General features: G+C 38.4%; 1 protein-coding gene across 4 annotated transcripts in view; it reads right to left on the reverse strand.

Moving 5' to 3' along the window:
• Nucleotides 1–24,663, reverse strand: part of SEPTIN7 (septin 7) — a 99,326-nt gene that overhangs the window by 69,840 nt on the left and 4,823 nt on the right. The window contains exon 2 of one of the 4 annotated variants that reach the window (XM_069588056.1): nucleotides 867–1,017. The exons of the other annotated variants lie outside the window; for them this stretch is intronic. The gene's annotated coding sequence lies outside the window, so the exon portion shown is untranslated. The remainder of the gene's footprint in view (nucleotides 1–866; nucleotides 1,018–24,663) is intronic. 4 annotated transcript variants of the gene reach the window in all.

Here is a 24,663-nt window from a genome sequence, read left to right on the forward strand (position 1 = left end):
TTTTATTTCACCCAATGTATATATAATATCAACATCTCAACATTCAGTCAATATAAAAAGTTATTATGACTCACTTTACATTATTAATTTTTCTATATGCTTTTGCTTTGTAATAATCTTTGAAATATAGCACACCTTATTTAGGACTAGCTACATTTCAAGTGCTCAAGAGCCACATGTTGGTAGTGATTACCCTACTCGATATAGAAATGGAAATTTCATAGATATAGAACATTTTCATAATTACCAAAAGATCTACTGGAGAGCACTAAATTAAATGAACAGTAGTACCCAGTAGTGTGAGTATGTGGGAAAACAGGCACTTTCACACATTACTGGTGAAATATAAATGAAACCACTTCCCTAAAGATCACCTTGCCCACATGCATTGAAAACTTAAGTCTTCATGCTCTCACACTCAATAAATTTCACTTCCACAAATGTATACCTTATAGCTTTATAAAGTTTAGATAAAACAACATTCAACAAAGCACTGTTAAGGATAATGAAAAATCATAAAAACCAAAGTTTCAAAAACAAGTGAAACAAATATTATGTTACTCCCATGTGTTAAAACACCATGCAGAAATTAGAACTTTTAGAAGACCAGACATGACAAATACCAATATCCTGAATGGAAAAACTATTACTAGACAGCTGGCATAGTAATATTTACTTTTAAAGATTCTCTTATGTGTACACTGGAAAACAAAAGGATACACAGTGGAGTGACATTAAAGAAATCAACAGAGTAAAGACTTAAGAAACTTCTCTCCTTCATTAAAAGCAGTAAGAGGCAAAATTATCAAAATCAATTTCTTCTGAACTCTGGAAATGAACAAAAGGGTTATAGCAATTCAAAGAACACTTACTCAAGAAAAAGGGCTGGATGTCAGTAAAAACAGCAGTTCTCGTTGCATCTTAACTTGCCCATTCGAATCTTCCCTCACCTGTTTTACAGTAGCCTTGAAAACCAACAGCATGCAATCATGGCAAAAATCAGCACCCAGTCAGCAACTGGAAGAGAATAGGCTTCTTCAAAGCTCCATTCCCCCAAAAGATTATTTGACCTGTCTGACTCCTTGCAAGACCCCACAACCAACCAATAGGATAATTAAAGACTTCAGTGATAAAACAAGACAAAGAAAACAGACTTTACAGAATTAGTTCCTCAAAAGTCTCTAAACAACAAAAAACAATAATAAATCCTGGGGTGGAGGAAAGAGGGGAGATGGACAATTTGACCACAGCTGTCACGCTGTTTTGCTTAAAATGCCCAGTTTTCAACAAAAAATTATGAGATTAAAAAAAAAAAAACCAAGAAAGTACAAAAGTATAACCTACATTCATGGGGAGAAAAAAGCAATCAACAGAAGCTAACTCTGAGAAAACTCAAACATAGGCAAAGACTTTAAATCTGCTATTTTGAATACATTGAAATAACTAAAGGAAATCATTTCTAAAAAACTAAAAGAAAGTATAAGAACTACATTCACCAAATAGAGATGATTAATAAACAGAAAGAAATTATTTAAAAGAACCAAATAAAAATCCTCAAGTTGAAAAGTGGAGGGCTACCTTGGTGGCCCAGTGGTAAAGAAAATGCCTGCCAATGCAGGGGACACAGGTTGGATCCCTGGTCTGGGAAGATCCCACATGGCACAAAGCAAATAAGCTGGTGTGTCAGAATTCCTCAGTCTGTGCTTCAGAGACTGGGAACTGCAAATACTGAGCCCACGTGTGGCAACTATTGAAGCCAATGCATCCTAGAGCCCATGCCCCACAAGAAGAGAAGCCACCACAATGGGAAACCTGCACACCACAGGGGGAGAAAAGCCCCCACTCTCCAAAACTAGAGAAAGGCTCACAGCAACATAGACCTAGCACAAGCAAAAATACAGAAAAAAATTATTTTTAAAAAGTAGAATAACTAAAATGAAATTTCACTATAGAGAAAGAGGTTCAAAAACTGATACGAGCTAGCAAAATAAGATCGTCAAATAACATTTACCAGGCTAAGGAACAGAAATAATAAGAGAGGGAATAAAAAACTACACAGCCAGAAAGTGTGGAACAAAATCAAGCATACCAACATACACATATGGGAGTCCATGAAGTACTGGTAAAAAGGACATACGGAAAAAGACAAGAAGAAAAAGAGGCAAAAAGTATATTTGAAGAAACAATGGCAGACAACATCCCGAATCTGAAGAAAAACAAGTCAACACAATAAAAGCTCAGCAACTTCAAACAGAGAAAAAGCAGAGATCCACAGCTAGACTCATCACAATCAAATTACCAAAAAATAGACAAAGAATCAGGAAAGCAGCAAGAGACTTAAATGACTCTATATAGGTGACTCAATATGAATAATGACAAACATCTCATCAGAAACCACACAGGCCAGAAAGTAGATGGATGACATATTGAAGACACTAAAACAAAAAGAATATCAACCAAGAATTCAGTGTCTACCAAAGGCATCTTTCAAAAATAAAGCTGAACCTAAGACATTCTCTGATAAGCAAAAATTGAAAATTCCTCACAATCAGATAGAAACACTACATAATAAGTAAACACAAAAAACAGTACAAATGTAATTTTTATTTGCAACTCTCCTATCTGATTTAAAGGCACACTTTACACAGCAATTACCCTTATGGCAGAAAGTGAAGAGGAACTAAAGATCCTCTTGATGAAAGTGAAAGAGGAGTGTGAAAAAGTTGGCTTAAAACTAAACACTTAGAAAACTAAGATCATGGCATCAAGTCCTATCACTTCATGTCAAATAGATGGGGAAATAATGGAAACAGTGACATACTATATTTTCTTGGGCTCCAAAATCACTGCAGATGGTGACTATAGCCATGAAATTAAAAGATGCCTGCTCCTGGGAAGAAAAGCTATGACCAACCTAGACAGTGTATTAAAAAGCAGAGACATTACTTTGTCAGCAAAGATCCATCTAGTCAAGGCTATGGTTTTTCCAGTAGTCATGTATGGATGTGAGAGTTGGACCATAAAGAAAGCTGAGCGCCAAAGAATTGATGCTTCTGAACTGTGGTGCTGGAGAAGATTCTTGAGAGTCCCTTGGACTGCAAGGAGATCAAACCAGTCAATCCTAAAGGAAATCAGTCCTGAACAGTCATCAGAAGGACTGATGCTGAAGCTGGAGCTCCAATACTTTGGCTACCTGATGCGAAGAACTGACTCATTGGAAAAGACCCTGATGCTGGGAAAGAGTGAAGGCGGGAGGAGAAGGGGACAACGGAGGATGAGACGGTTGGACGGCATCACCAACTCGAAGGCCATGAGTCTGAGCAAGCTCTTGGAGTTGGTAATGGGACAGGGAAACCTGGCGTGCTGCAGTCCATGGAGTCACAAAGAGTCGGACACAACTGAGTGACTGAAATTACAAAGTAATAATTATTAAATTTTGTTTTGGGGTTTATAAACCACAAAGAAGTAATTTGTATGACACTAGGAGCACAAAGGAGGTAAAAGGAAATGAAAGGTACAGGAGCAAGACTACTGTATTTTACTGAAACTAAGCTGGTAGTAACCCAAATTATAATGTTGTAAGTTATTAAAGGTAATCTCCAGAGCAATAAATGAAAAGATAAATAACCTAACTAAAAATTGGGCACAGCACTTCAGTAAACATTGCCCCACAGAAGATGGGCTTCCCTGATGGTTCAGATGGTAAAGAATCTGCCTACAATTTGGGACACCAGGGTTCGATCCCCGGGTCATGAAGATCTCATGGAGAAGGGAATGGGAACCCACTCCAGTATTCTTGCTTAGAGAATCCCATGGACAGAGGAACATGGCAGGCTACAGTCCATGGAGTCACAGAGTCAGACACGACTGAGCAACTAACACTTTGGTTTTTCCACCAAAGATATACAAATTGCCAACAGGCACATATAAAGATGTTGAGCATCATCAGCCATTGTGTGCTTGCATGCTAAGTCACTTCAGTCACATTCAACTCTGCCTGCCAAGCTCCTCTGTCCATGGGATTCTTTGGGCAAGAATACTACACTGTCAGGCAGATTCTTTACCACTGAGCCACCAGGGAAGCCTTACTGTATAAATAACACATAATTTTGTTTACAGATTCACAATGTTTTCATATGGACTTATGTTTCCTCTTTTGGATATATATACGTAGGGATGTAATTGCTGCATCTTAGGGTAACTTTCTGAGAAACTGCCAAACTGTTTGCTGAAGCAGCTGTGACATTTACATTCCCCCCAGTAATGTGAGAGGGGTTCAGTTTCTGCACATCCATGTTCACACTTGTTATTAGTCTGTCCCTTTAAACTATCACTGTTGGAGTGATAGTATCACTGTTGTTTTCTTGCAATTCTCTAATGGCTAACGGGGCTTCCCAGGTGGTGCTGGTGGTAAAGAACCCACCTGCCAATGAAAGAGATGTTAAGAGACACTGGTTCAATCCCTGGGGCTGTAAGATCCCCTGGAGGAGGAAATGGCGACCCACTCCGGTATTCGTGTCTGCAAAATTCCATAGACAAGTCAGCCTGGTAGGCTGCAGTCCTTAGGGTCTCAAAGAGTCAAACACGACTGACAACATATGTACATGAACAGCCACGCAATAAAATATTTAATAATAAAAAGGTATGAAGTATTGATGGATGCTACAATATGGTTGAACCTTAAAACAACATGGTAAGTCAAAGAAGCTAATTACAAAAAAATATTCTATGATTTCATTTATATGAAATGCTCAGAATAGGAAATTCTATAGAGATGGGAAGTAGATTAGCTGCTGTCAAGACCTGGGAATGGGAGGGAGCGGGAGTAACTGTTAATATACACGGTTTCATTGGGGTTGATGAAAATGTCCTCAAATAAGACATAACGATGGTTGTACAACTCTGTTAATATACTAAAAATCACAGAATTGTTCAATTTAAAGGGATGAATTTTACAGCATGTGAATTGTATCTTAATAAAGCTGTCAGAAAATCAAGTATGTAGTGTCTATAATACACTACTTTTCATATATTGGGTTGGCCAAAAAGTTTGTTTGCATTTTCCTGTAACAGCTTACAGAAAAACCCAAAAGAACTTTTTGGCCAACTCAATATAATTTTTATATCTGTTTTCCTACATGTATCTTCTTATCTGTGAAGATGATAGGAAGAAATTAAAAACTAAGAAAGAAACTATTAAGATTGGTCACCCAAACAGACGGGTGGTTAAATGGTAGAAAAGGAAAATGAGATGGGTGAAAGTGTAAAAGAGATAAGACATGGAAGGGACATTTCCAGACATACTGTTTTACAGAACTGACGATTAATACCACAGTAATGTTTTACCTAGAGTTGGACATCACAGAGTGTCAAGTCAAGTGGGCCTTAAGAACGTTACTACAAACAAAGCTAGTGGAAGTGACGGAATTCCAAAAGAGCTATTTAAAATCCTAAAAGATGATGCTGTTAAAGGGCTGCACTCAATATGTCAGCAAATTTGGAAAACTCAGCAATGCCCAAAGGAATGGCAAAGCCAGTTTTCACTCCAATCCTAAAGAAACGCAGTGCCAAATAATATTCAACTACCATACAGTTCAGTTCAGTCGCTCAGTTGTGTCCGACTCTTTGCGACCCCATGGACTGCGACATGCCAGGTTTCCCTGTCCATCACCGACTCCTGGAGCTTACTCAAACTCATGTCCATAGAGCCAGTGATGCCATCCAACTGTCTCATCTTCTGTCATCCCCTTCTCCTCCTGCCTTCAATCGTTCCCAGCTTCAGGGTCTTTACCACAAGTTACTTCTTTATATCAAGTGGCCATAATATTGGAGCTTCAGCTTCAGCATCAGTCCTTCCAATGAACATTCAGGAGTGAATGCCTTTAGGATGGACTGGTTGGATCTCCTTGAAGTCCAAGGGACTCTCAAGAGTCTTCTTCAACACCACAGTTCAAAACCATCAATTCTTCAGCGCTCACCTTTCTTTACAGTCCAACTCTCACATCCATACATGACTACTGGGAAAGCCATTGCTTTGACTAGATGGACCTTTGTTGGCAAAGTAATGTCTCTGTTTTTCAATATGCTGTCTAGGTTGGTCATAGCTTGTCTTCCAAGGAGTAAGCGTCTTTTAATTTCATGGCTGCAATCACCATCTGCAGTGATTCTGGAGTCCAAAAAATAAAATAAAATCAGTCACTGTTTCCATTATTTCCCCCATCTATTTGCCGTGAAAGTGATGGGACCGGATGCCATGATCTTAGTTTTCTGGAATGTTGAGTTTTAAGCCAACTTTTTCACTTTCCTCTTTCACTTTCATCAACAGGCTCTTTAGTTCTTCTTCGCTTTCTGCCATAAGGGTGGTGTCACCTGCATATCCGAGCTTATTGATATTTCTCCCGGCGATCTTGTGCTTCCTCCAGCCCAGCATTTCTCATGGTGTACTCTGCATATAAGTTAAATAAGCAGAGTGATAGTATACAGCCTTGACATACTCCTTTCCCAATTTGGAATCAGTCTGTTGTTCCATGTACAGTTCTAACTGTTGCTTCTTGACTTGCATACAAATTTCTCAGGAGGCAGGTCACATTGTCTGGTATGCCCATCTCTTTAAGAATTTTCCAGCTTGTAGATGTTTTTCTGGAACTCTCCTGCTTTTTCCATGATCCAACAGATGTTGGCAATTTGATCTCTGGTTCCTCTGCCTTTTCGAAAACCAACTTGAACATCTGAAGTTCACAGTCCACATACTGTTGAAGCCTGGCTTGGAGAACTTTGAGCATTACTTTGCTAGTGTGTGAGACGAGTGCAACTGTGCAGTAGTTGAATGCCGAGCATTCTTTGGCATTGCCTTTCTTTGGGATTGGAATAAAAACTGACCTTTTCCAGTTCTGAGTCCCCTGCTGAGTTTTCCAAATTTGCTGGCATATTGAGTGCAGCACTTTCACAGCATCATCTTTTAGGATTTTAAATAGCTCAACTGGAATTCCATCACCTCCAGTGGCTTTGTTCACAGTAATGCTTTAAGGCCCACTTGACTTCACATTCCATGATGTCTGCCTCTAAGTAAGTGATCACACCATCGTCATTATCTGGGTCATGAAGATCTTTTTCGTACAGTTCTCTGTGTATTCCTGCCACCTCTTCTTAATATCTTCTGCTTCTGTTAGGTCCATACCATTTCTGTCCTTTTATTGTGCCCATCTTTGCATGAAATCTTCCCTAGGTAACTCTAATTTTCTTGAAGAGATCTCTAGTCTTTCCCATTCTATTGTTTTCCTCTATTTCTGTCATTCTAAGTCCAGTTCTAACTATTGTGAGAACTACAAATACAACTCACTGCTGAACAACCATCAACAGGAGAATGCTGGATCCCACCAAAAAAAGATACCCCACGTCCAAGGGCAAAGGAGAAGCCCCAGCAAGATGGTAGGAGGGAGTACATAAAGGCTGTATACTGTCATCCTGCTTACTTAACTTATATGCAGAGTACATCATCTAAAATGCCTGGCTGGGTGAATCACAAGCTGGAATCAAGATTGCCGGGAGAAATATCAACAACCTCAGATATGCACAGGCTGCCGCTGCTGCTGCAAAGTCGCTTCAGTTGTGTCCGACTCTGTGCGACCGATAGACGGCAGCCCACCAGGCTCCCCCATCCCGGGATTCTCCAGGCAAGAACACTGGAGTGGGTTGCCATTGCCTTCTCCAATGCATGAAAGTGAAAAGTGAAAGTGAAGTCACTCAGTTGTGTCCGACTCTTAGAGACCTCATAGAGTGCAGCCTACCAGGCTCCTCCATCCATGGGATTTTCCATGCAAGAGTACTGAAGTGGGGTGCTATTGCTTTCTCCGCAGATATGCACGTAATACCACTCTAATGATAGGAACCAAAGAGGAACTAAAGAGCCTCTTGATGAAGGTGAAAGAGGAGAGTGAAAATGCTAACTTCAAACTCAATATTCAAAAAATGAAGATCATCTGGTCCTATCATTTCTTGGCAAATGTGTACATGCTAAGTCACTTCAGTCATGTCTGACTCTTTGCAACCCCATGAACTGTAGTAGCCCTGCAAGGCTTCCCTGTCAGTGGGATTCTCCAGGCAAGAATACTGGAGTGGGTTACCATTTCCTTCTCCAGGGTATCTTCTTGACCCATGGATCAAACTCTTATCACTTATGTCTCCTGCACTAGCAGGCAAGTTCTTTACCAATATCACCTCCTGGGAAGCCACAGATGGGGCAAAAATGGAGTAACAGTGACAGACTTTATTTTCTTGGCCTCCAAAATCACTGCAGATGGTGACTGCAGCCATGAAATTAAAAGACACTTGCTCCTTGGAAGTAAAGCTACGACAAACCTAGACAGCGTATAAAAAAGAAGAGATGTAATACTTGGCCAACAAAGGTTCATACAGTCAAAGCTATGGTTTTTCCATAGCTTTTTTCCATGTGTGGATATGAGTGCTGGACCATAAAGAAGGCTGAGCATCTAAGAACTGATGCTTTCAAATTGTGGTGCTGGAGAAAACTCTTGAGAGTCCCTTGGACAGCAAGGAGATCAAAGTAATCAATTCTAAAGGAAATCAACCTTGAATGTTCATTGGATGGACTGAGGCTTAGCTGAAGCTCCAATACTTTGGCCACCTGATGCGAAGAGCTGATCACTGGAAAAGACCCTGATGCTGGGAAAGACTAAAGGCAAAAGAAGAAGGGGGCAGCAGAAGACAAGATAGTTAGATAGCCTCACCAACTGAACAGACATGAATCTGATCAAACTGCCAGACATAGTGGAGGACAGAGAAGCCTGGTGAGCTACAGTTCATGGGGTCACAAAGACTCAGACATGAGCTAGCAACTGAACAACATTTCGTATATCCCAATGAAAAAAAGAACCAAAACCTGCCAGAATGTGAGAAGGACTCAAAATGGATAAGCAGCAGTAACAAAACTATATTTCAAATGAGTAACATAACAGCAATGAACAAAACAGGTAAGAACAGAACATTGGACACCAGTATGGTGCCTATACAGTATGAGACTAAAGACAAAAAGAGGTGTACACAATACCACACTCTAGGAAGTAAATATATTTATAATAGTAACTCTGAAATTACATTTACATGTATACCAGAACTGAACAAATAATAAATAAATTGTAGATAAGAGCCAAGTTTTCCACTGCTGGAAAAAGGAGTTACAAATAAGGAAAAAAGAAAGGCTAGACTGAATCTGGTGTCAGTAGATTAAAACTGGCTTATCAGTATGAATTCACAGTTTTTAATATATATGAACAAATATATTTACACAGAGATAGGTCAAAAAATACAAGTTCTTAGATCTATTTGTTCAAAACACCTAGAAGTAGGAGCAACTAGCACTTTTAGACCTGAGACCTTGGCTTCTAAACACTATTCTGAGATAAAAGGAACCCGAACTCATTGAAAAATGATCAATTCCAGGCCTGAGGAAGAAAAATAAAAGACAAACCAGAAAATAAAGAAGTGCTCCAAAACAAATGATGAGGCATGTTGAAAGATGAATACGAGCTAACAGCAAAGAGCTTCCAATAGTCAGATTCAGGATAATCTGAGCAATAAACAATGACAAAATTAATATTTATGTGTCCTACAGTATTAATAAATAACTGAATGAATGAATGTGTGAGACAGAACAATTATTTCTTATAAAAGAATTCCATGGGTTCATCCCTGGTCAGGGAACTAAGATCGTGCAAACCATGCAGAGCAGCCAAAATAACCCCAGAAAATCATTACTAAGGAAAGCAGTACAGCAATATTTGTGGCAGATAAGAATTATTGATAGTAGATAAAGATATGATGAGAAATAAGTTATTTGCATAATGCAACAAAGAACTAGTATCTAAAATATACAACTCATTAGACAATACAACTTAAAAATGGACCAAATATTTCAACAGACCATCAAAGACATACAGATGGCAAACAAGCACATGATAAGATCCTCAACATCATTTAATTCAGTTCAGTCGCCCAGTCATGTCCGACTCTTTGCGACCCCATGAGTCACAGCACGCCAGGCCTCCCTGTCCATCACCAACTCCCGGAGTTCACTCAGACTCATGTCCATCAAGTCGGTGATGCCATCCAGCCATCTCATCCTCTGTCATCCCCTTCTCCTCCTGCCTCCAATCTCTCCCAGCATCAGAGTCTTTTCCAATGAGTCAACTCTTCACATGAGGTGGCCAAAGTACTGGAGCTTCAGCTTTAGCCATCATTCCTTCCAAAAACAGCCAGGGCTGATCTCCTTCAGAATGGACTGGTTGGATCTCCTTGCAGTCCAAGGGACTCTCAAGAGTATTCTCCAACACCACACTTCAAAAGCATCAATTCTTCGGCGCTCAGCTTTCTTCACAGTCCAACTCTCACATCCATACATGACCATGGAAAAACCATAGCCTTGATTAGACGGACCTTTGTTGGCAAAGTAACGTCTTTGCTTTTGAATATGCTATCTAGATTGGTCATAACTTTCCTTCCAAGGAGTAATTGTCTTTTAATTTCATGGCCGCAATCACCATCTGCAGTGATTTTGGAGCCCAGAAAAATAAAGTCAGCCATTGTTTCCATTGTTTCCCCATCTATTTCCCATGAAGTGATGGGACCAGATGCTACGATCTTCATTTTCTGTATGTTGAGCTTTAAGCCAACTTTTTCACTCTCCTCTTTCACTTTCATCAAGAGGCTTTTTAGTTCCTTTTCCCTTTCTGCCGTAAGGGTGGTGTCATCTGCATATCTGAGGTTACTGAGATTTCTCCTGGCAATCCTGATTCCAGCTTGTGCTTCTTCCAGTCCAGCATTTCTTATGATGTACTCTGCATAGAAGTTAAATAAGCAGGGTGACAATATACAGCCTTGATGTACTCCTTTTCCTATTTGGAACCAGCCTGCTGTTCCATGTCCAGTTCTACCTGTTGCTTCCTGACCAGCATATAGGTTTCTCAAGAGGCAGGTCAGGTGGTCTGGTATTCCCATCTCTGTCAGAATTTTCCACAGTTTATTGTGGTCCACACAATCAAAGGCTTTGGCATAGCCAATAAAGCAGAAATAGATGTTTTTCTGGAACTCTCTTGCTTTTTCAATGATCCAGTGGATGTTGGCAATTTGATCTCTGGTTCCTCTGCCTTTTTTAAAACCAGCTTGAACATCAGGAAGTTCATGGTTCACATATTGCTGAAGCCTGGCTTGGAGAATTTTAAGTATTACTTTACTAGCGTGTGAGATGAGTGCAATTGTGCGGTAGTTTGAGCATTCTTTGGCATTGCCTTTCTTTGGGATTGGAATGAAAACTGACCTTTTCCAGTCCCGTGGCCACTGCCGAATTTTCCAAATTTGGTGGCATATGAGTGCAGCACTTTCACAGCATCATCCTTCAGGATTTGAAATTGCTCCACTGGAATTCCATCACCTCCACTAGCTTTCTTCCTAGTGATGCTTTCTGAGGTCCACTTGACTTCACATTCCAGGATGTCTGGCTCTAGGTGAGTGATCACACCATTGTGGTCGTGAAGATCTTTTCTGTATAGTTCTTCTCTGTTTTCTTGCCATCTCTTCTTAATATTTTCTGCTTCTGTAGGTCCATACCATTTCTGTCCTTTATCGAGCCCATCTTTGCATGAAATGTTCCCTTGGTATCTCTAATTTTCTTAAAGAGATCTCTAGTCTTTCCCATTCTGTTTTTTCCCTCTATTTCTTTGCACTGATTGCTCAGGAAGGCTTTCTTATCTCTTCTTGCTATGCTTTGGAATTCTGCATTCAGGTGCTTCTATCTTTCCTTTCTCCTTTGCTTTTAGCTTCTCTTCTTTTCACAGCTATCTGTAAGGCCTCCTCAGACAGCAATTTTGCTTTTTTGCATTTCTTTTCCATGGGGATGGTCTTGATCCCTGTCTCCTGCACAATGTCACAAACCTCCGTCCATAGTTCATCAGGCACTCTATCAGATCTAGTCCCTTAACTCTATTCCTCACTTCCACTGTATAATCATAAGGGATTTGATTTAGGTCATACCTGAATGGTCTAGTGGTTTTCTCCACTTTCTTCAATTTAAATCTGAATCTGGCAATAAGGAGTTCATGATCTGAGCCACAGTCAGCTGCTGGTCTTGTTTTTGCTGACTGTATAGAGCTTTTCCATCTTTGACTGCAAAGAATATAATCAATCTGATTTTGGTTTTGACCATCTGGTGATGTCCATGTGTAGAGTCTTCTCTTGTCTTGTTGGAAGAGGGTGTTTGCTATGACCAGTGCATTCTCTCGGCAAAACTCTTAGCCTTTGCCCTGCTTCATTCCATATTCCAAGGCCAAATTTGCCTATTACTCCAGGTGTTTCTTGACTTCTTACTTTTGCATTCCAATCCCCTATAATGAAAAGGACATCTTTTTTGGCTAAAAGGCCTTGTAGGTCTTCATAGAACCATTCAACTTCAGCTTCTTCAGCGTTACTGGTTGGGGCATAGACCTGGATTACCGTGATATTGAATGGTTTGCCTTGGAAACAAACAGAGATCATTCCGTCGTGTTCGAGATTGCATCCAACCACTGCATTTCGGACTCTTCTGTTGACCATGATGGCTACTCCATTTCTTCTAAGGGATTCCTGCCCACAGTAGTAGACATAATGGTCATCTGAGTTAAATTCACCCATTCCAGTCCGTTTTAGTTAGCTGATTCCTAAAACGTCGACATTCACTCTCACCATCTCCTGTTTGACCACTTCCAATTTGCCTTGATTCATAGATCTAACATTCCAAGTTCCTATGCAATATTGCTCTTTACAGCATGAGACCTTTCTTCTATCACCAGTCACATACACAACTGGGTATTGTTTTAGCTTTGGCTCCATCCCTTCATTCTTTCTGGAGCTATTTCTCCACTGATCTCCAGTAGCATCTTGGGCACCTACCGACCTGGGGAATTCCTCTTTCAGTATCCTATCATTTTGCCTTTTCATACATTGGGTTCTCAAGGCAAGAATACTGAAGTGCTTTGCCATTTCCTTCTCCAGTGGAAGACATTACTCATTAGCAAAATGACAATTATAATCACAATGTTTTATCCACTAGTTATTCCACTAGAATGGCTAAAATTAGTAAGGGTGGCCATCCCAGGAGTTAGTATGTGAAACTACTAAAAATTTTTACAAACTCTTGATGGGAACATAAATGTTAACATTTATGTTACAAAATGGTTTAGCAATTTCTTAAGAAGGTACATATACACCTACCTATAACTTAGGCTAACTATTTACCCAAGAGAAAAGTAACCATGCACCACTATCAAAATTTTTTAAGCTGACGAAGAAAAAAGCCAAAAAGAAGATACATACAAATTTTAATACTGGTTATATTTTGCTAACTGGATTTGGGGGTAATTCACTTTTATATTATTTCTATTTTCCAAAGTTATTATTAAGAAACCTAAAGCATTTTCATTAAAAAAAAAAAATCAAACAGAAAGCAAATGTTATTCACAAGTTAGTGTGGGTTTTTCTTCTTTATCAATCAGATCTTATTTTCCATTTCTGACATATTCATTAGACTGCAAAGAAAGAAATTATACGAGGTAATTCAGACAAGATTTTAATCATGATGTGAACAGGGGCAAGGCAGAGAAATAAAACCTGGAGGACTAATAAGATGAATTAATAGCTGATTAGTTGTATATCAACTTCAGAAAAATTATATACCACAAGACTCCATCCTTAATTAAGCCCAGATGCTGGGAAAGATTGAAGGCAGGAGGAGAAGGGGACAACAGAGGATTAGATGGTTGGATGGCATCACCAACTCACAAGTTTGAGTAAACTCCAGGAGTTGGTGATGGACAGGGAGGCCTGCCATGCTGCAGTCCATGGAGTCATAGAGAGTCGGACACAACTGAGCAACTGAACTGGACATTATTTAATATTGTGATGAAAACAAAAGATACACTTTAAGTATACACATGATAAAAGCTGAAAAAGTTAATAAATACTTTATATGACACATTCAGAACCCAAATGAAATCTGCTACAGAAATATATGGATCCAATTGTGCCCTTTTTCCCACCCTCAAACCACAATCTAAAGGATAAAGTTTCAGTTAAGGACACAACTATAAAATGGGACTGCAAATGAGGAGGAGGGACACATTTCACCCACTCAATCAAGTACGTCTAATTAAGAAACAAAAAATATCCTGAAGAAGCAAGATAAAATACTGGCAGCACAAGGGGAAAAGGTAGAGACATCTGAGTTGACAGTATACTCTCTATGTCAGTATAAGAATTAAGGTTTCCCTAAAAGGTAACTTAACTTTATGCCTCATTAACAGATTTATATAGCACGTAGAAGGTCACAAAAGATAGATTCAATCTGCAATTTTAAGATCACAAGATATTCATTTCAGTCCTGGTATTAGCAGGGTTATGTACCAAATGAAGTTCAAAGGGGAGTAAAATTGGCTGGAGGGATATGACTCTCTACCATATAAATGCTGTTAAAGAAAATGGAAAGACTAAAGTCACAAATAAAGATAGCTGTCTTCAAGCTACAAAGCAATAATATTAAAAAGATAAATCAGACTTATCTTTTTGGTCCTAGGGAGTAAATGAGAATATCTGAATGCAAATATCAAAGACCGATACATATAAAAATAGGAAGAAAAAAATTAATAGTGACATCTATTCAAAGATGAAATGTGTTATCTGAGAAGGCAGCTGAGTTTAACAGACTAAATCAGCTCTGTTTGTTAGAAATATAACACAAGTCATATATGCAATTTTAAATTTTCTAGAAGCCACATTTAAAAAAGTAAAAACAAATAAGTAAACTCAATTGGATGGCATCACCAATGGAAATGAGTCTGAGCAAACTCCAGAAGATAGTGAAGGACATGGAAGTCTGGTGTGCTGCAGTCCATAATGTCACAAAGAGTCAGACACAACTTAGCAATTGAACAACAAAAACTCCATTGTAATAATAAATTTTTTCTTTAACTCAATATATCCAAGACATTATTTCCACATGTAATCAATATAAAAATGAATTAGATATTTTATATTCTTTAAGTCTTTGCAAAATCCTCTGTGCATTTTCACTTATACCAAATGTCAATTCAGACTAGCAATATTTCAAGTGCTTAACAGCCATATATGCTTGTGGCTATAATACTAGTCAGAGTTACAGTCACAGGCATGTTGCAGGGGGAAGTAAGAGTATTATTTGCATAATTAGGTTAAATGACAATACATCTTCCCATCTTGAGATCTTGTGAAAATAGAAGGATGAAAAAAGCAAGTTTTAATAACATAGGCAAAATTTTTAAAGGATTTACTTTGGTCCATTTTAATCAGTCACTACTGTACCTTGTGTACTCATGATATATATGCATTCTGTACATAACACAGTTTTAGCAAAGAGTTCAAATTATTTCAAGCATATACCTCTCAAGCCAGCTTCTAAAAGATTTTAAAGCCATTTCCTGCCAAAATACTGATTCCCATGACTCATAAAATGTTCAACTGATATTCATCTTAACATTACTTGCCTAATAAAAAGGTGTAGAAACAAAGAATTTATTATCTGATTTTTTAAAAAAATTTCTATAGCTAGTACACCACCATACACAGGAAAACAGAAATTCAATTCCTGTTACAGGCCAAACTGCATACACCCAAAACTCTTATGATGAAGCCCTAATCCCAATGTAATTGTATCTGGGAGATAGGGCCTTAAGGGGGGTAACTAAGGTTAAAGGAGGTCATAAGAGTAGGGCCCATCATGTGGAGCCGGTATCCTTACAAGAAGAGGAAGACACACTGGAGATAACCCTTTCTCCTCTAGAGGATGCACAAAGGCCACGTGAGGACACAGACAGAAGGTGGCCATATGTAATTCAGGAAGACCCTTCTCAGATACCAAATCTGCTAGCACCTTAATACTGGACTTCCAGCCTCCAGAACTGTGAGGAAACAAATGTCTGTTGTTTAAGCCACCTCATCGGTGGTTTTCTGTAATGGCAGTCCTAGCAGACTAACAAAGTTCTAAGAAAATACTAGTTAAAAAATTGTACTGCAAACTAAATTACATTACTGCTGAAATTACTAATTTATTATGATAAATGTTGCTGTATGTTTATAAATTTACTCTACAACAGAAGATTTGAAAAGCCTGCCTTGTAGAGCTACTGAAGCAGCCAAAGTAATCTGAAACCTCAAAACAGAAAATTCTAACTTTTTCCATAACCTAGGTCTGTTAATTTATTCCATTATAAAAATAATGGTCTCTCTTTCAGCCATCTTGGACCCTGTGGAGGCCTGCTGGGAACAGGACTTCTAAAACAACAAATATGTCTGGAAGGCTGTGGCCCAAGGCCACTTTTGCTGGCTATAAGAGGGGTCTATGGAACCAAGAGGGAGTACACAGCTCTCCTGAAAATCAAAGGTATATATGCTTGAGATGAAACTGAATTCTATCTAGGCAAGAGACGTACTTATGTATACAAAGCAAAGAACACCACAGTAACTCTTGGCAGCAAACCGAACAAAACCAGAGTAATCTGGGGAAAGACAACTCATGCTCAGGTAAACAGTGGCATGGTTTGTGCCAAATTCCGAAGCAGCCTTCTTGCTAAGGCCGCTGGACACAGACTCTGTGATGCTGTACCCTTTGAGGATTTAAACTCATTGAAAAGCAAACAAATAAAAGTATGGATTTGTTCTCTTGTGTTTCTGCTAACCACACACACACACACACACACACACACGCGCGCACAAACAACATTCTACTCAAGAGCAGTACAATACGTAGTAATGCCAGAGATCAGCAAAGGGCTCAGAAAAGCATGCTACCCATCACAATACTGCAACTAACTACACCCCCCACAATATTTGTAATATTAGCATAAATAGTAACTGAAAATATATTTTTACAAATTGACAATGCTGTTACCTACTAGGAGAGTAGTCTTCAAGGAGTTTAAGTTAGGGAAAGGATCAAAGATGGAAAAAGCTTCCCAGAATGAGTAGTTTTGAGGTGGGCCTTCGTTAATGGATGGATGTGACTTCAAGATAGGTAAGAACAGCATAAGCAAAGAAAGAATACAAAACATGATTTGATCTAAATAGAAGGAAAAAGCCAAGCAAAGAGACCCTAAAATGACTACCCAAGTTTTTAATTAAAAAATATATAAGATAATCGTACATCAATAAGAGTCCCCCTTCACCTCAAGTTTTGCTTTCCAAGGTTTCAGCTACCAGCTGTTAACTGTGGTCTGAAAATATTAAATGGAAAATTCCAGAAATAAGCAATTCATCAGTTTTAAATTGCGTGTTGTTCTGAATAGCATGATGACATCTCACACCTTCCTGTGCTGTCCTGCTCTGTCCAGCCTATGATGTGACTCATCCCTCTGTTCTGTATATCCTGCCCATTGGTCACTTAGCCTTCTCAGTATAACCAGATCACCCGTTATGATATTGCAATGCTTGTGTTCAAGTAACCCTCACTTCATAATTTTACTTAATAATGGCCCCAAAGAACAAGAGTTGAAATTCTGGCAATTTGCATATATGAAAGAGAAGCTATAAAAGTACTTTCCATAAACGAAAAGTGAAGGTCTTGATTTAATAAGGAAAAAGAAATTGTACCTTAAAAGGAATCTTCTATCCATGAAATTGAAAAAGAGGAAAAAAAATTTATGCTACGTTTGCTGATACACTTCAAACTGCAACAGTGCCTGATAAATGGAAAAGGAAAAGTCATAGTGCAAGATAAATGGAAAAGTCAGGATGGAAAAGGCATTAAATCTATGGGTGGAAGACATGAACATAAAACATGTTACAAATGATGGCAACAGGTCACACCAGAAAGCATGCAGCCTGTATGACAACTTTAGCAAGCAAGGGATCCCCTAAAACGACACCAAGCCATTTACTCCAATATGAAATGGTTACATAGACTCAAGAATAGATTTCAACTGAAAAATGTAAAAATTGTTGGAGAGGCTGAGTCTGCCAATGAAGAAGCCACTGCCACATTTCTGGCAGAGTTGAACTTGAGAGAGAGATCACATTTTTATAACCACCATTATTACAGTATATTGTTACAATTGTTCTGCTTTATTATTAGCTATTGTCCATTTCTTACTGTGTCTAATTTATAAGTTTAACTTTATCCTAAGTATGTATGTATGTATAGAAAAAAACAGTACAGACAGGGTTCAGTATTACTATCTGTGGTTTCAAGCATCCACTGAGGACCTTGTAATGTATCCTCCATAGATAAGGGTGTTCAGTTCAGTTCAGTCGCTCAGTTGTGTCCGACTCTTTGCAACCCCATGAATTGCAGCACACCAGGCCTCCCTGTCCATCACCAACTCCCGGAGTTCACTCAGACCCACATCCCTCGAGTCAGTGATGCCATCCAGCCATCTCATCCTCTGTTGTCCCCTTCTCCTCCTGCCCCCACTCCCTCCCAGCATCAGAGTCTTTTCCAATGAGTCAACTCTTCGCATGAGGTGGCCAAAGTACTGGAGTTTCAGCTTTAGCATCATTCCTTCCAAAGAAATGCCAGGTTGATCTCCTTCAGAATGGACTGGTTGGATCTCCTTGCAGTCCAAGGGACTCTCAAGAGTCTTCTCCAATACCACAGTTCAAAAGCATCAATTCTTCGGAGCTCAGCCTTCTTCACATCCATACATGACCACTGGAAAAACCATAGCCTTGACTAGACGGACCTTAGTCGGCAAAGTAATGTCTCTGCTTTTGAATATGCTATCTAGGTTGGTCATAACTTTTCTTCCAAGGACTAAGTGTCTTTTAATTTCATGGCTGCAATCACCATCTGCAGTGATTTTGTGTGGACCACTGTAAAAATATAGCTAGAAATCTGAAATCTAGTACCTGCTGTAACTTGGAGCTATACTCTGGATGGGTAAGCTACATAACCTTTCTGAGCCTTAGACTGGGACAACGTATTTATGAGGTTATCATAAGATATATATGAAATACTTGAAATATTTGGCACTTCAGATACAATAAGCACAATAAACAACAGTTGTTACAGTGGTTGTGCAATAGACAACAGCTATTATCAAGGCCTCTGGACTGTTATCTTGCAGTTAAATGATTTCCAAACCTGGCTATAATCAGAAACATCTGGGAAGCTTGATAAAAACAAGGTAATTTTAAATTACCTAGGTCCTAAGCCTAGAAGTAGGGAATTAGAATGTTCTGGTAGGGCCTAGGAAATAAGTTTGTTTTTTTTTTTTTAAAAAACAAGGACCTTAGAAGGCTATATTATAAATAGATATTTAAAGTTCTACAATAGGTCGATTATTTTATGAAAGTAATATTTTAGTACAACAATCTGTATTACAGATTCATTAAATGAAATGAGAACAGTCTTTTATTCACCCTAGTTAGATTTTAATTTGTTAAATGGCATCCACTAGTGACACTAGTTAAACTGAATCCCCTCGTCCTTCAATTAAAAAGCACTGGAATCTCCAAGCCCTAGCCAAAACCCTTCAACATAATTTCAAGTAAAAGGTGTCTCCATCAAGCATCAAACTTTCCCCTTTTCACTTGTTCCTAGCCAGTACTAATGTTGATGGCCTATTTATCTCACAACATTGTATATGCATGTTTTTGGTATTATCTTTGCACTTCCTCCATGTTCACCAAATACTTAAGTTTCAAAAGGATAGAGGCTGCAACTTTTCAGCAAGTCTATGATTATTTCAAACTTTCAGAAATGTGAAAAAAAAAGGAACAACATCTGTGTAATTATCTTTTTAACAGCACAGCACCATGATCAAACACAAACAAGTATTTTTCGTGGGTCTACTTGCCAAATTGCCGGGAGAAATATCAACAACCTCAGGTACACAGATGACATCACTCTAATGGCAGAAAGTGAAAAAGAACTAAAGAGTCTCCTGATGAGGGTGAAAGAGGAGAATGAAAACGCTGCTGTGAAATTCAACATTAAAAAAAACTAAGATCTGGCTGATTCATGTTGATGTTTGATAGAAAACAACAAAATTCTGTAAAGCAATTATCATTCAATTAAAAACAGATAAATTAAAAAAAAAAAAACTAAGATCATGGTATACGGTCCTATCGCTCCATGGCAAATATAAGAGGAAAAAGTGGAAGCAGGGACAGATTTGATTTTGTGGGCTCCAAAATCACTGTGGATGGTGAATGCAGCCATGAAATTAAGATCCTTGCTCCTTGGAAAGAATGCTACGACAAACCTAGACAGCATATTAAAAAGCAGAGACATCACTTTGCTGACAAAGGTCCACACAGTCAAAGCTATGATTTTTCCAGCAGTCATGCATGGATGTGAGAGTTGGACAATAAGAAGGCTGAGCACCAAAGAACTGATGCTTTTGAACTGTGGTGCTGGAGAAGACTCTTGAGAGTTCCCTGGATTGCAAGATCAAACCAGTCAATCCTAAAGGAATCAATCGCTGAGTGGTTCCTATTGGAAGGACTGTTGCTGAAGCTGAAGCTCCAATACTTTGGCCACTTGATGCGAATAGTCAACTCTGGAAAAGACCCTGATACTGGGAAAGATTGAGGGCAAAAGGAGAAAGGGGTGGCAGAAGATGAGATGGTTAGACAGCACCACCAACTCAATGGACATGAATTTGAGCAAACTCTGGGAGACAGAGGACAGAGGAGCCTGGTGTGCTACACAGTCCATGAGGTTGCAGAGTTGGGCACAACTTAAAGACTAAAAAACAATAACTTACCAGATAAGTCATTCTAGTCATTTTGTAGGCTCACACCTGAATTAAGCAACTGGTTAAGTAACTCTTACTTTTCTGTATTAGATCAACTTTTATATTCTAATACAAAACATGACAGGATTGACTACAGTTCTAAGATTGGGGCTTCCCTGGTGGCTCAGTTAATAAAGAATCTGCCTGCAATGCAGGAGACCCAGGTTTGACTCCTGGGTAGGGAAGATCCCCTAGAAAAGGAAATGGCAACAATTTCATTCTTTCATGCCAAGTTCTCATGTTTACTCAATTTGCCCTTCTCAGCAATCAGAACCCAGACTACAAGTTGTACTCAGAGCAAATTTGGTTTTGCAAATTATACAATGAGTATGTATTTTGGTTTCCTTAGTTGTTTTCTATTTGCACATTATTTTATACATCCATAAAACAAAAATCATTTCTACTTAAATGTCTTCCCTTTTCACTCAGCTGTCAGAATACACTGTACAAAATATAACTGGGAATTAACTTCCCAGAATACTTCTTGCTGGCATCCATATTGGCTGAGCAATGGAAGGGCCACCAGGAAGGACTCTTGAGTCAGAATGACTGGCCAAAGACAATCTGGAACCTAATTCCATCACCATAAAACCTGAGACTGACAGCCAGGAAGCAGAGCAGTTCTCCTGGGGTTCTTCACCCTTCTGCTCTCCCCCTGGGCGCCCTTTTCCAGTAAAGTCTCTTGCTTTGTCAGCACGTGTGTCCTCGGACCATTCGTTTCCGAGTGTTAGACAAGAGCCCACTCTTGGGGCCTGGAAGGGGTTCCCTTACCTGCAACAAAACCAATAGCTAAGGCAGAAATGAAATACAAGCTGTAAGTTCAGAGCTGCCTCTAGGGAACTATGGCATTGTGTTTCCAAACCTGACACTGCTTCCATCTTGCTGTCATGCCTGACCTGTTAGTCACCATATCTGGGCTGCCATGTTGTTGTTGTTGTTTTTTTAATTAAAAAAACAAACAAAAACAGAATGTAGCTGGGAATTAAAATGGAAATCTAACCCAATACTTAACAGAGAGCAGAACTTCAATAAAGAAATGAACCAGGAAATAATGACCGAGCAGCTAAAATACAAAGATTATTATCAGCAAGCTGAACAGCTACAAACTTCAAGGACAGGAGAAGTTAGGTACATTCCTGAGAGCACAAAAATGTGAAAAACTATGTATAATTTAAAAACAAAAATGACTCTCATATTGCATTATTTAACAGTCCCATATATAAGTCATAGCACAAAACCAAATATTCCTGACAGTGATTTTAACAAGTTCAGTATATTCTTATGAAAGTAGAGAAGCTAAATGGATTATACATAACAAATGCCTTTCTCCAATAATATGAAAAATATAAATTAAAAACAAGTTTAAGATACTAAACTAACAAATGCCCTAGGAAAATAATTGGGGAAGGCAGAGGAGGATTAAGGATAACTCTTTTCATACTATTTATAGTTCTAAAATAATGAAACTGAACATCTTGAAATAATAAAATGGCTAGACAGTTGGAATATCAATATTAGAAACACCATATACATACTTAAAATAACCTATATATAGATTAATAAACCAGGGTTGAGAACCACTAACCACTAATATACCACTAATCACAACCATGAAAAAAAGTATGTAATTAAGAAAACAAATCAAACTTCAGTGATTGAAATATTAATAATTTAGTGGCTTTTTTCCCCTCTTGGTTAATGTATTTAATCACCAAAGAACTAAATATACCTATTAAACTTTTTAAAATTAAAAATGGTTTAAAATGTTGATGCTTTAAGGTAAGACTAGTTACTGAAAAAAATTTTCCTTGTATAGACCCAAAAACATGTAACAAATGAGGTAGTACCCTAGTCATTATAATAGAATAACCAGAAAGCACTAAGATTGCTATGAAGATTTTGCCTCCTCTTGCACAAATAATTACCTCACTCAAAATATTTCTAGTATTTTCGAAAACTGATTGACAATATATACCAAAAGCTTCCTCAAAAAAGGAAGAACTCTGATTATACTCTGAATGAACAATTTAAACATATAATAAAAAAGTCACTCATATAAAGAAATACTAGCAGTTTCAAACAGCTACTGCTTTGAAAGTACCAGTAAAAATTTTTAATAACTAGACATTTTAGTACTATTTAAGAAATTATTAACCTCAGTCTGTCTAGCTGTGAAGAACACATAAGTTTCACAAAAATCACTTTATTCTAATTTCCTTCAAGTTTGCTCTCCAAAGTAAAACTACCAAATCTTATAAAAATATAAAAAAATTTATTCACCAAACTAGAGTATGGCTTTTCTTCAATATAGACATTCAATTATTAAACATAAAAATTCAAAGCACAGATGAATAAATTTACAAAAACCTTAAAATGTTTATTTTCCATCCTAGATGTCTCTCCTGGCATTATTGAGACTCTACTATGCTCATTTAGCTGTCCCACAGGCCTCTCAATTTCATGTTTTAAATTACCTATTCAAGAAATGATACCTACTCCTCTCTATTCAAGGGACTCGCAAGAGTTTTCTCCAGCACCACAATTTGGAAGCACCAATTCTTCGGTGCACAGACTTCCTTATGGTTCAACTCTTACATCCACACAGGACTACCAGAAAAACCACAACTTTGACTATATGGACCTTTGTCAATAAAGTGATATCTCTGCTTTTTAATATGCTGTCTAGGTTTGTCATAGTTTTTCTTCCAAGGAGCAAGAGTCTTTTAATTTCATGGCTGCAGTCACCACCCACAATGATTTTGGAGCCCAAGAAAATAAAGTCTGTCACTGTTTCCACTTTCCCCCCATCTATTTATTTGCCATGAAGTGATGGGACCAGATGCCATGATCTTAGTTTTTTGAATTATGAATTTTAAGCCAGGTTTTCACTCTCCTTTTTCACTTTCATCATGAGGCTCTTTTGTTTCTCTTCACTTTCTGCCATTAGAGGGGTATCATCTGCATATCTGAGGTTGTTGATATTTCTCCTGGCAATCTTGATTCCAGCCAGGCATTTTGCACAATGTACTCTGCATGCAAGTTAAATAAGCAGGGTGACAACACACAGACTTGACATACCCATTTCCCAATTTTGAACTAATCTGTCATTCTATAACTGGTTTTAACTGTTGCTTATTAACCTGCAAATAGGTTTCTTGGGAGACAGGTAAGGTGGTCTGCTATTCCCATCTCTTAAGAATTTTAAAGTATCCACACAAAGAATTCAGCATAATCAATGAAGCAAAAGCAGATGTTTTTCTGGAATTCCCTTGCTTTTCTAAGACCCAATGAATGTTGGCAATTTGATCTCTGGTTCCTTTGCCTTTTCTAAACCCAGCTTGTACATCTGGAATTTCTCCATTCAGGTACTGCTGAATACTAGCTTGAAGGATTTTGAGAATTACCTTGCTAGCATGTGAAATGAGCACTAGCTACCTAGGTGATTCTGATTTCTAAGTTTGAGAAATACCAAGTGGCAGGAAGAATTATAAACCAGATGTTTAACAAAGACTTTTTTTCTTCTCCATCTGCTATAATCTTTCAAGGGTTCTTCATCACCTAGTATGGTGGTTCTCAAACTGGCTCTCCCAGGTGACATTTGGCAATGTCTGGAGACATTTTTTTCATTGTCATCGCTGGGGAGGATGAACTGCTACTGGTATCTAGTTAGTAGAGGCCAGGGATGCTGGTCAACATTGTACAATGCACAAGACAGTCCACTCCTTCCAAATTAAAAACGCCAAACTGCACTCTTGCCCAGCCTGAGAAACACTGATCTGAGCCTCATCTCAAATGAAGCTATCAAAAGTACTTAGTTGTGGCCCCAGAGGTAAACAAAACAACAGAATTAACA

The sequence above is a fragment of the Ovis canadensis genome, chromosome 4, assembly GCF_042477335.2.
Source record: "Ovis canadensis isolate MfBH-ARS-UI-01 breed Bighorn chromosome 4, ARS-UI_OviCan_v2, whole genome shotgun sequence".
Classification (NCBI taxonomy): Eukaryota; Metazoa; Chordata; class Mammalia; order Artiodactyla; family Bovidae; genus Ovis; species Ovis canadensis.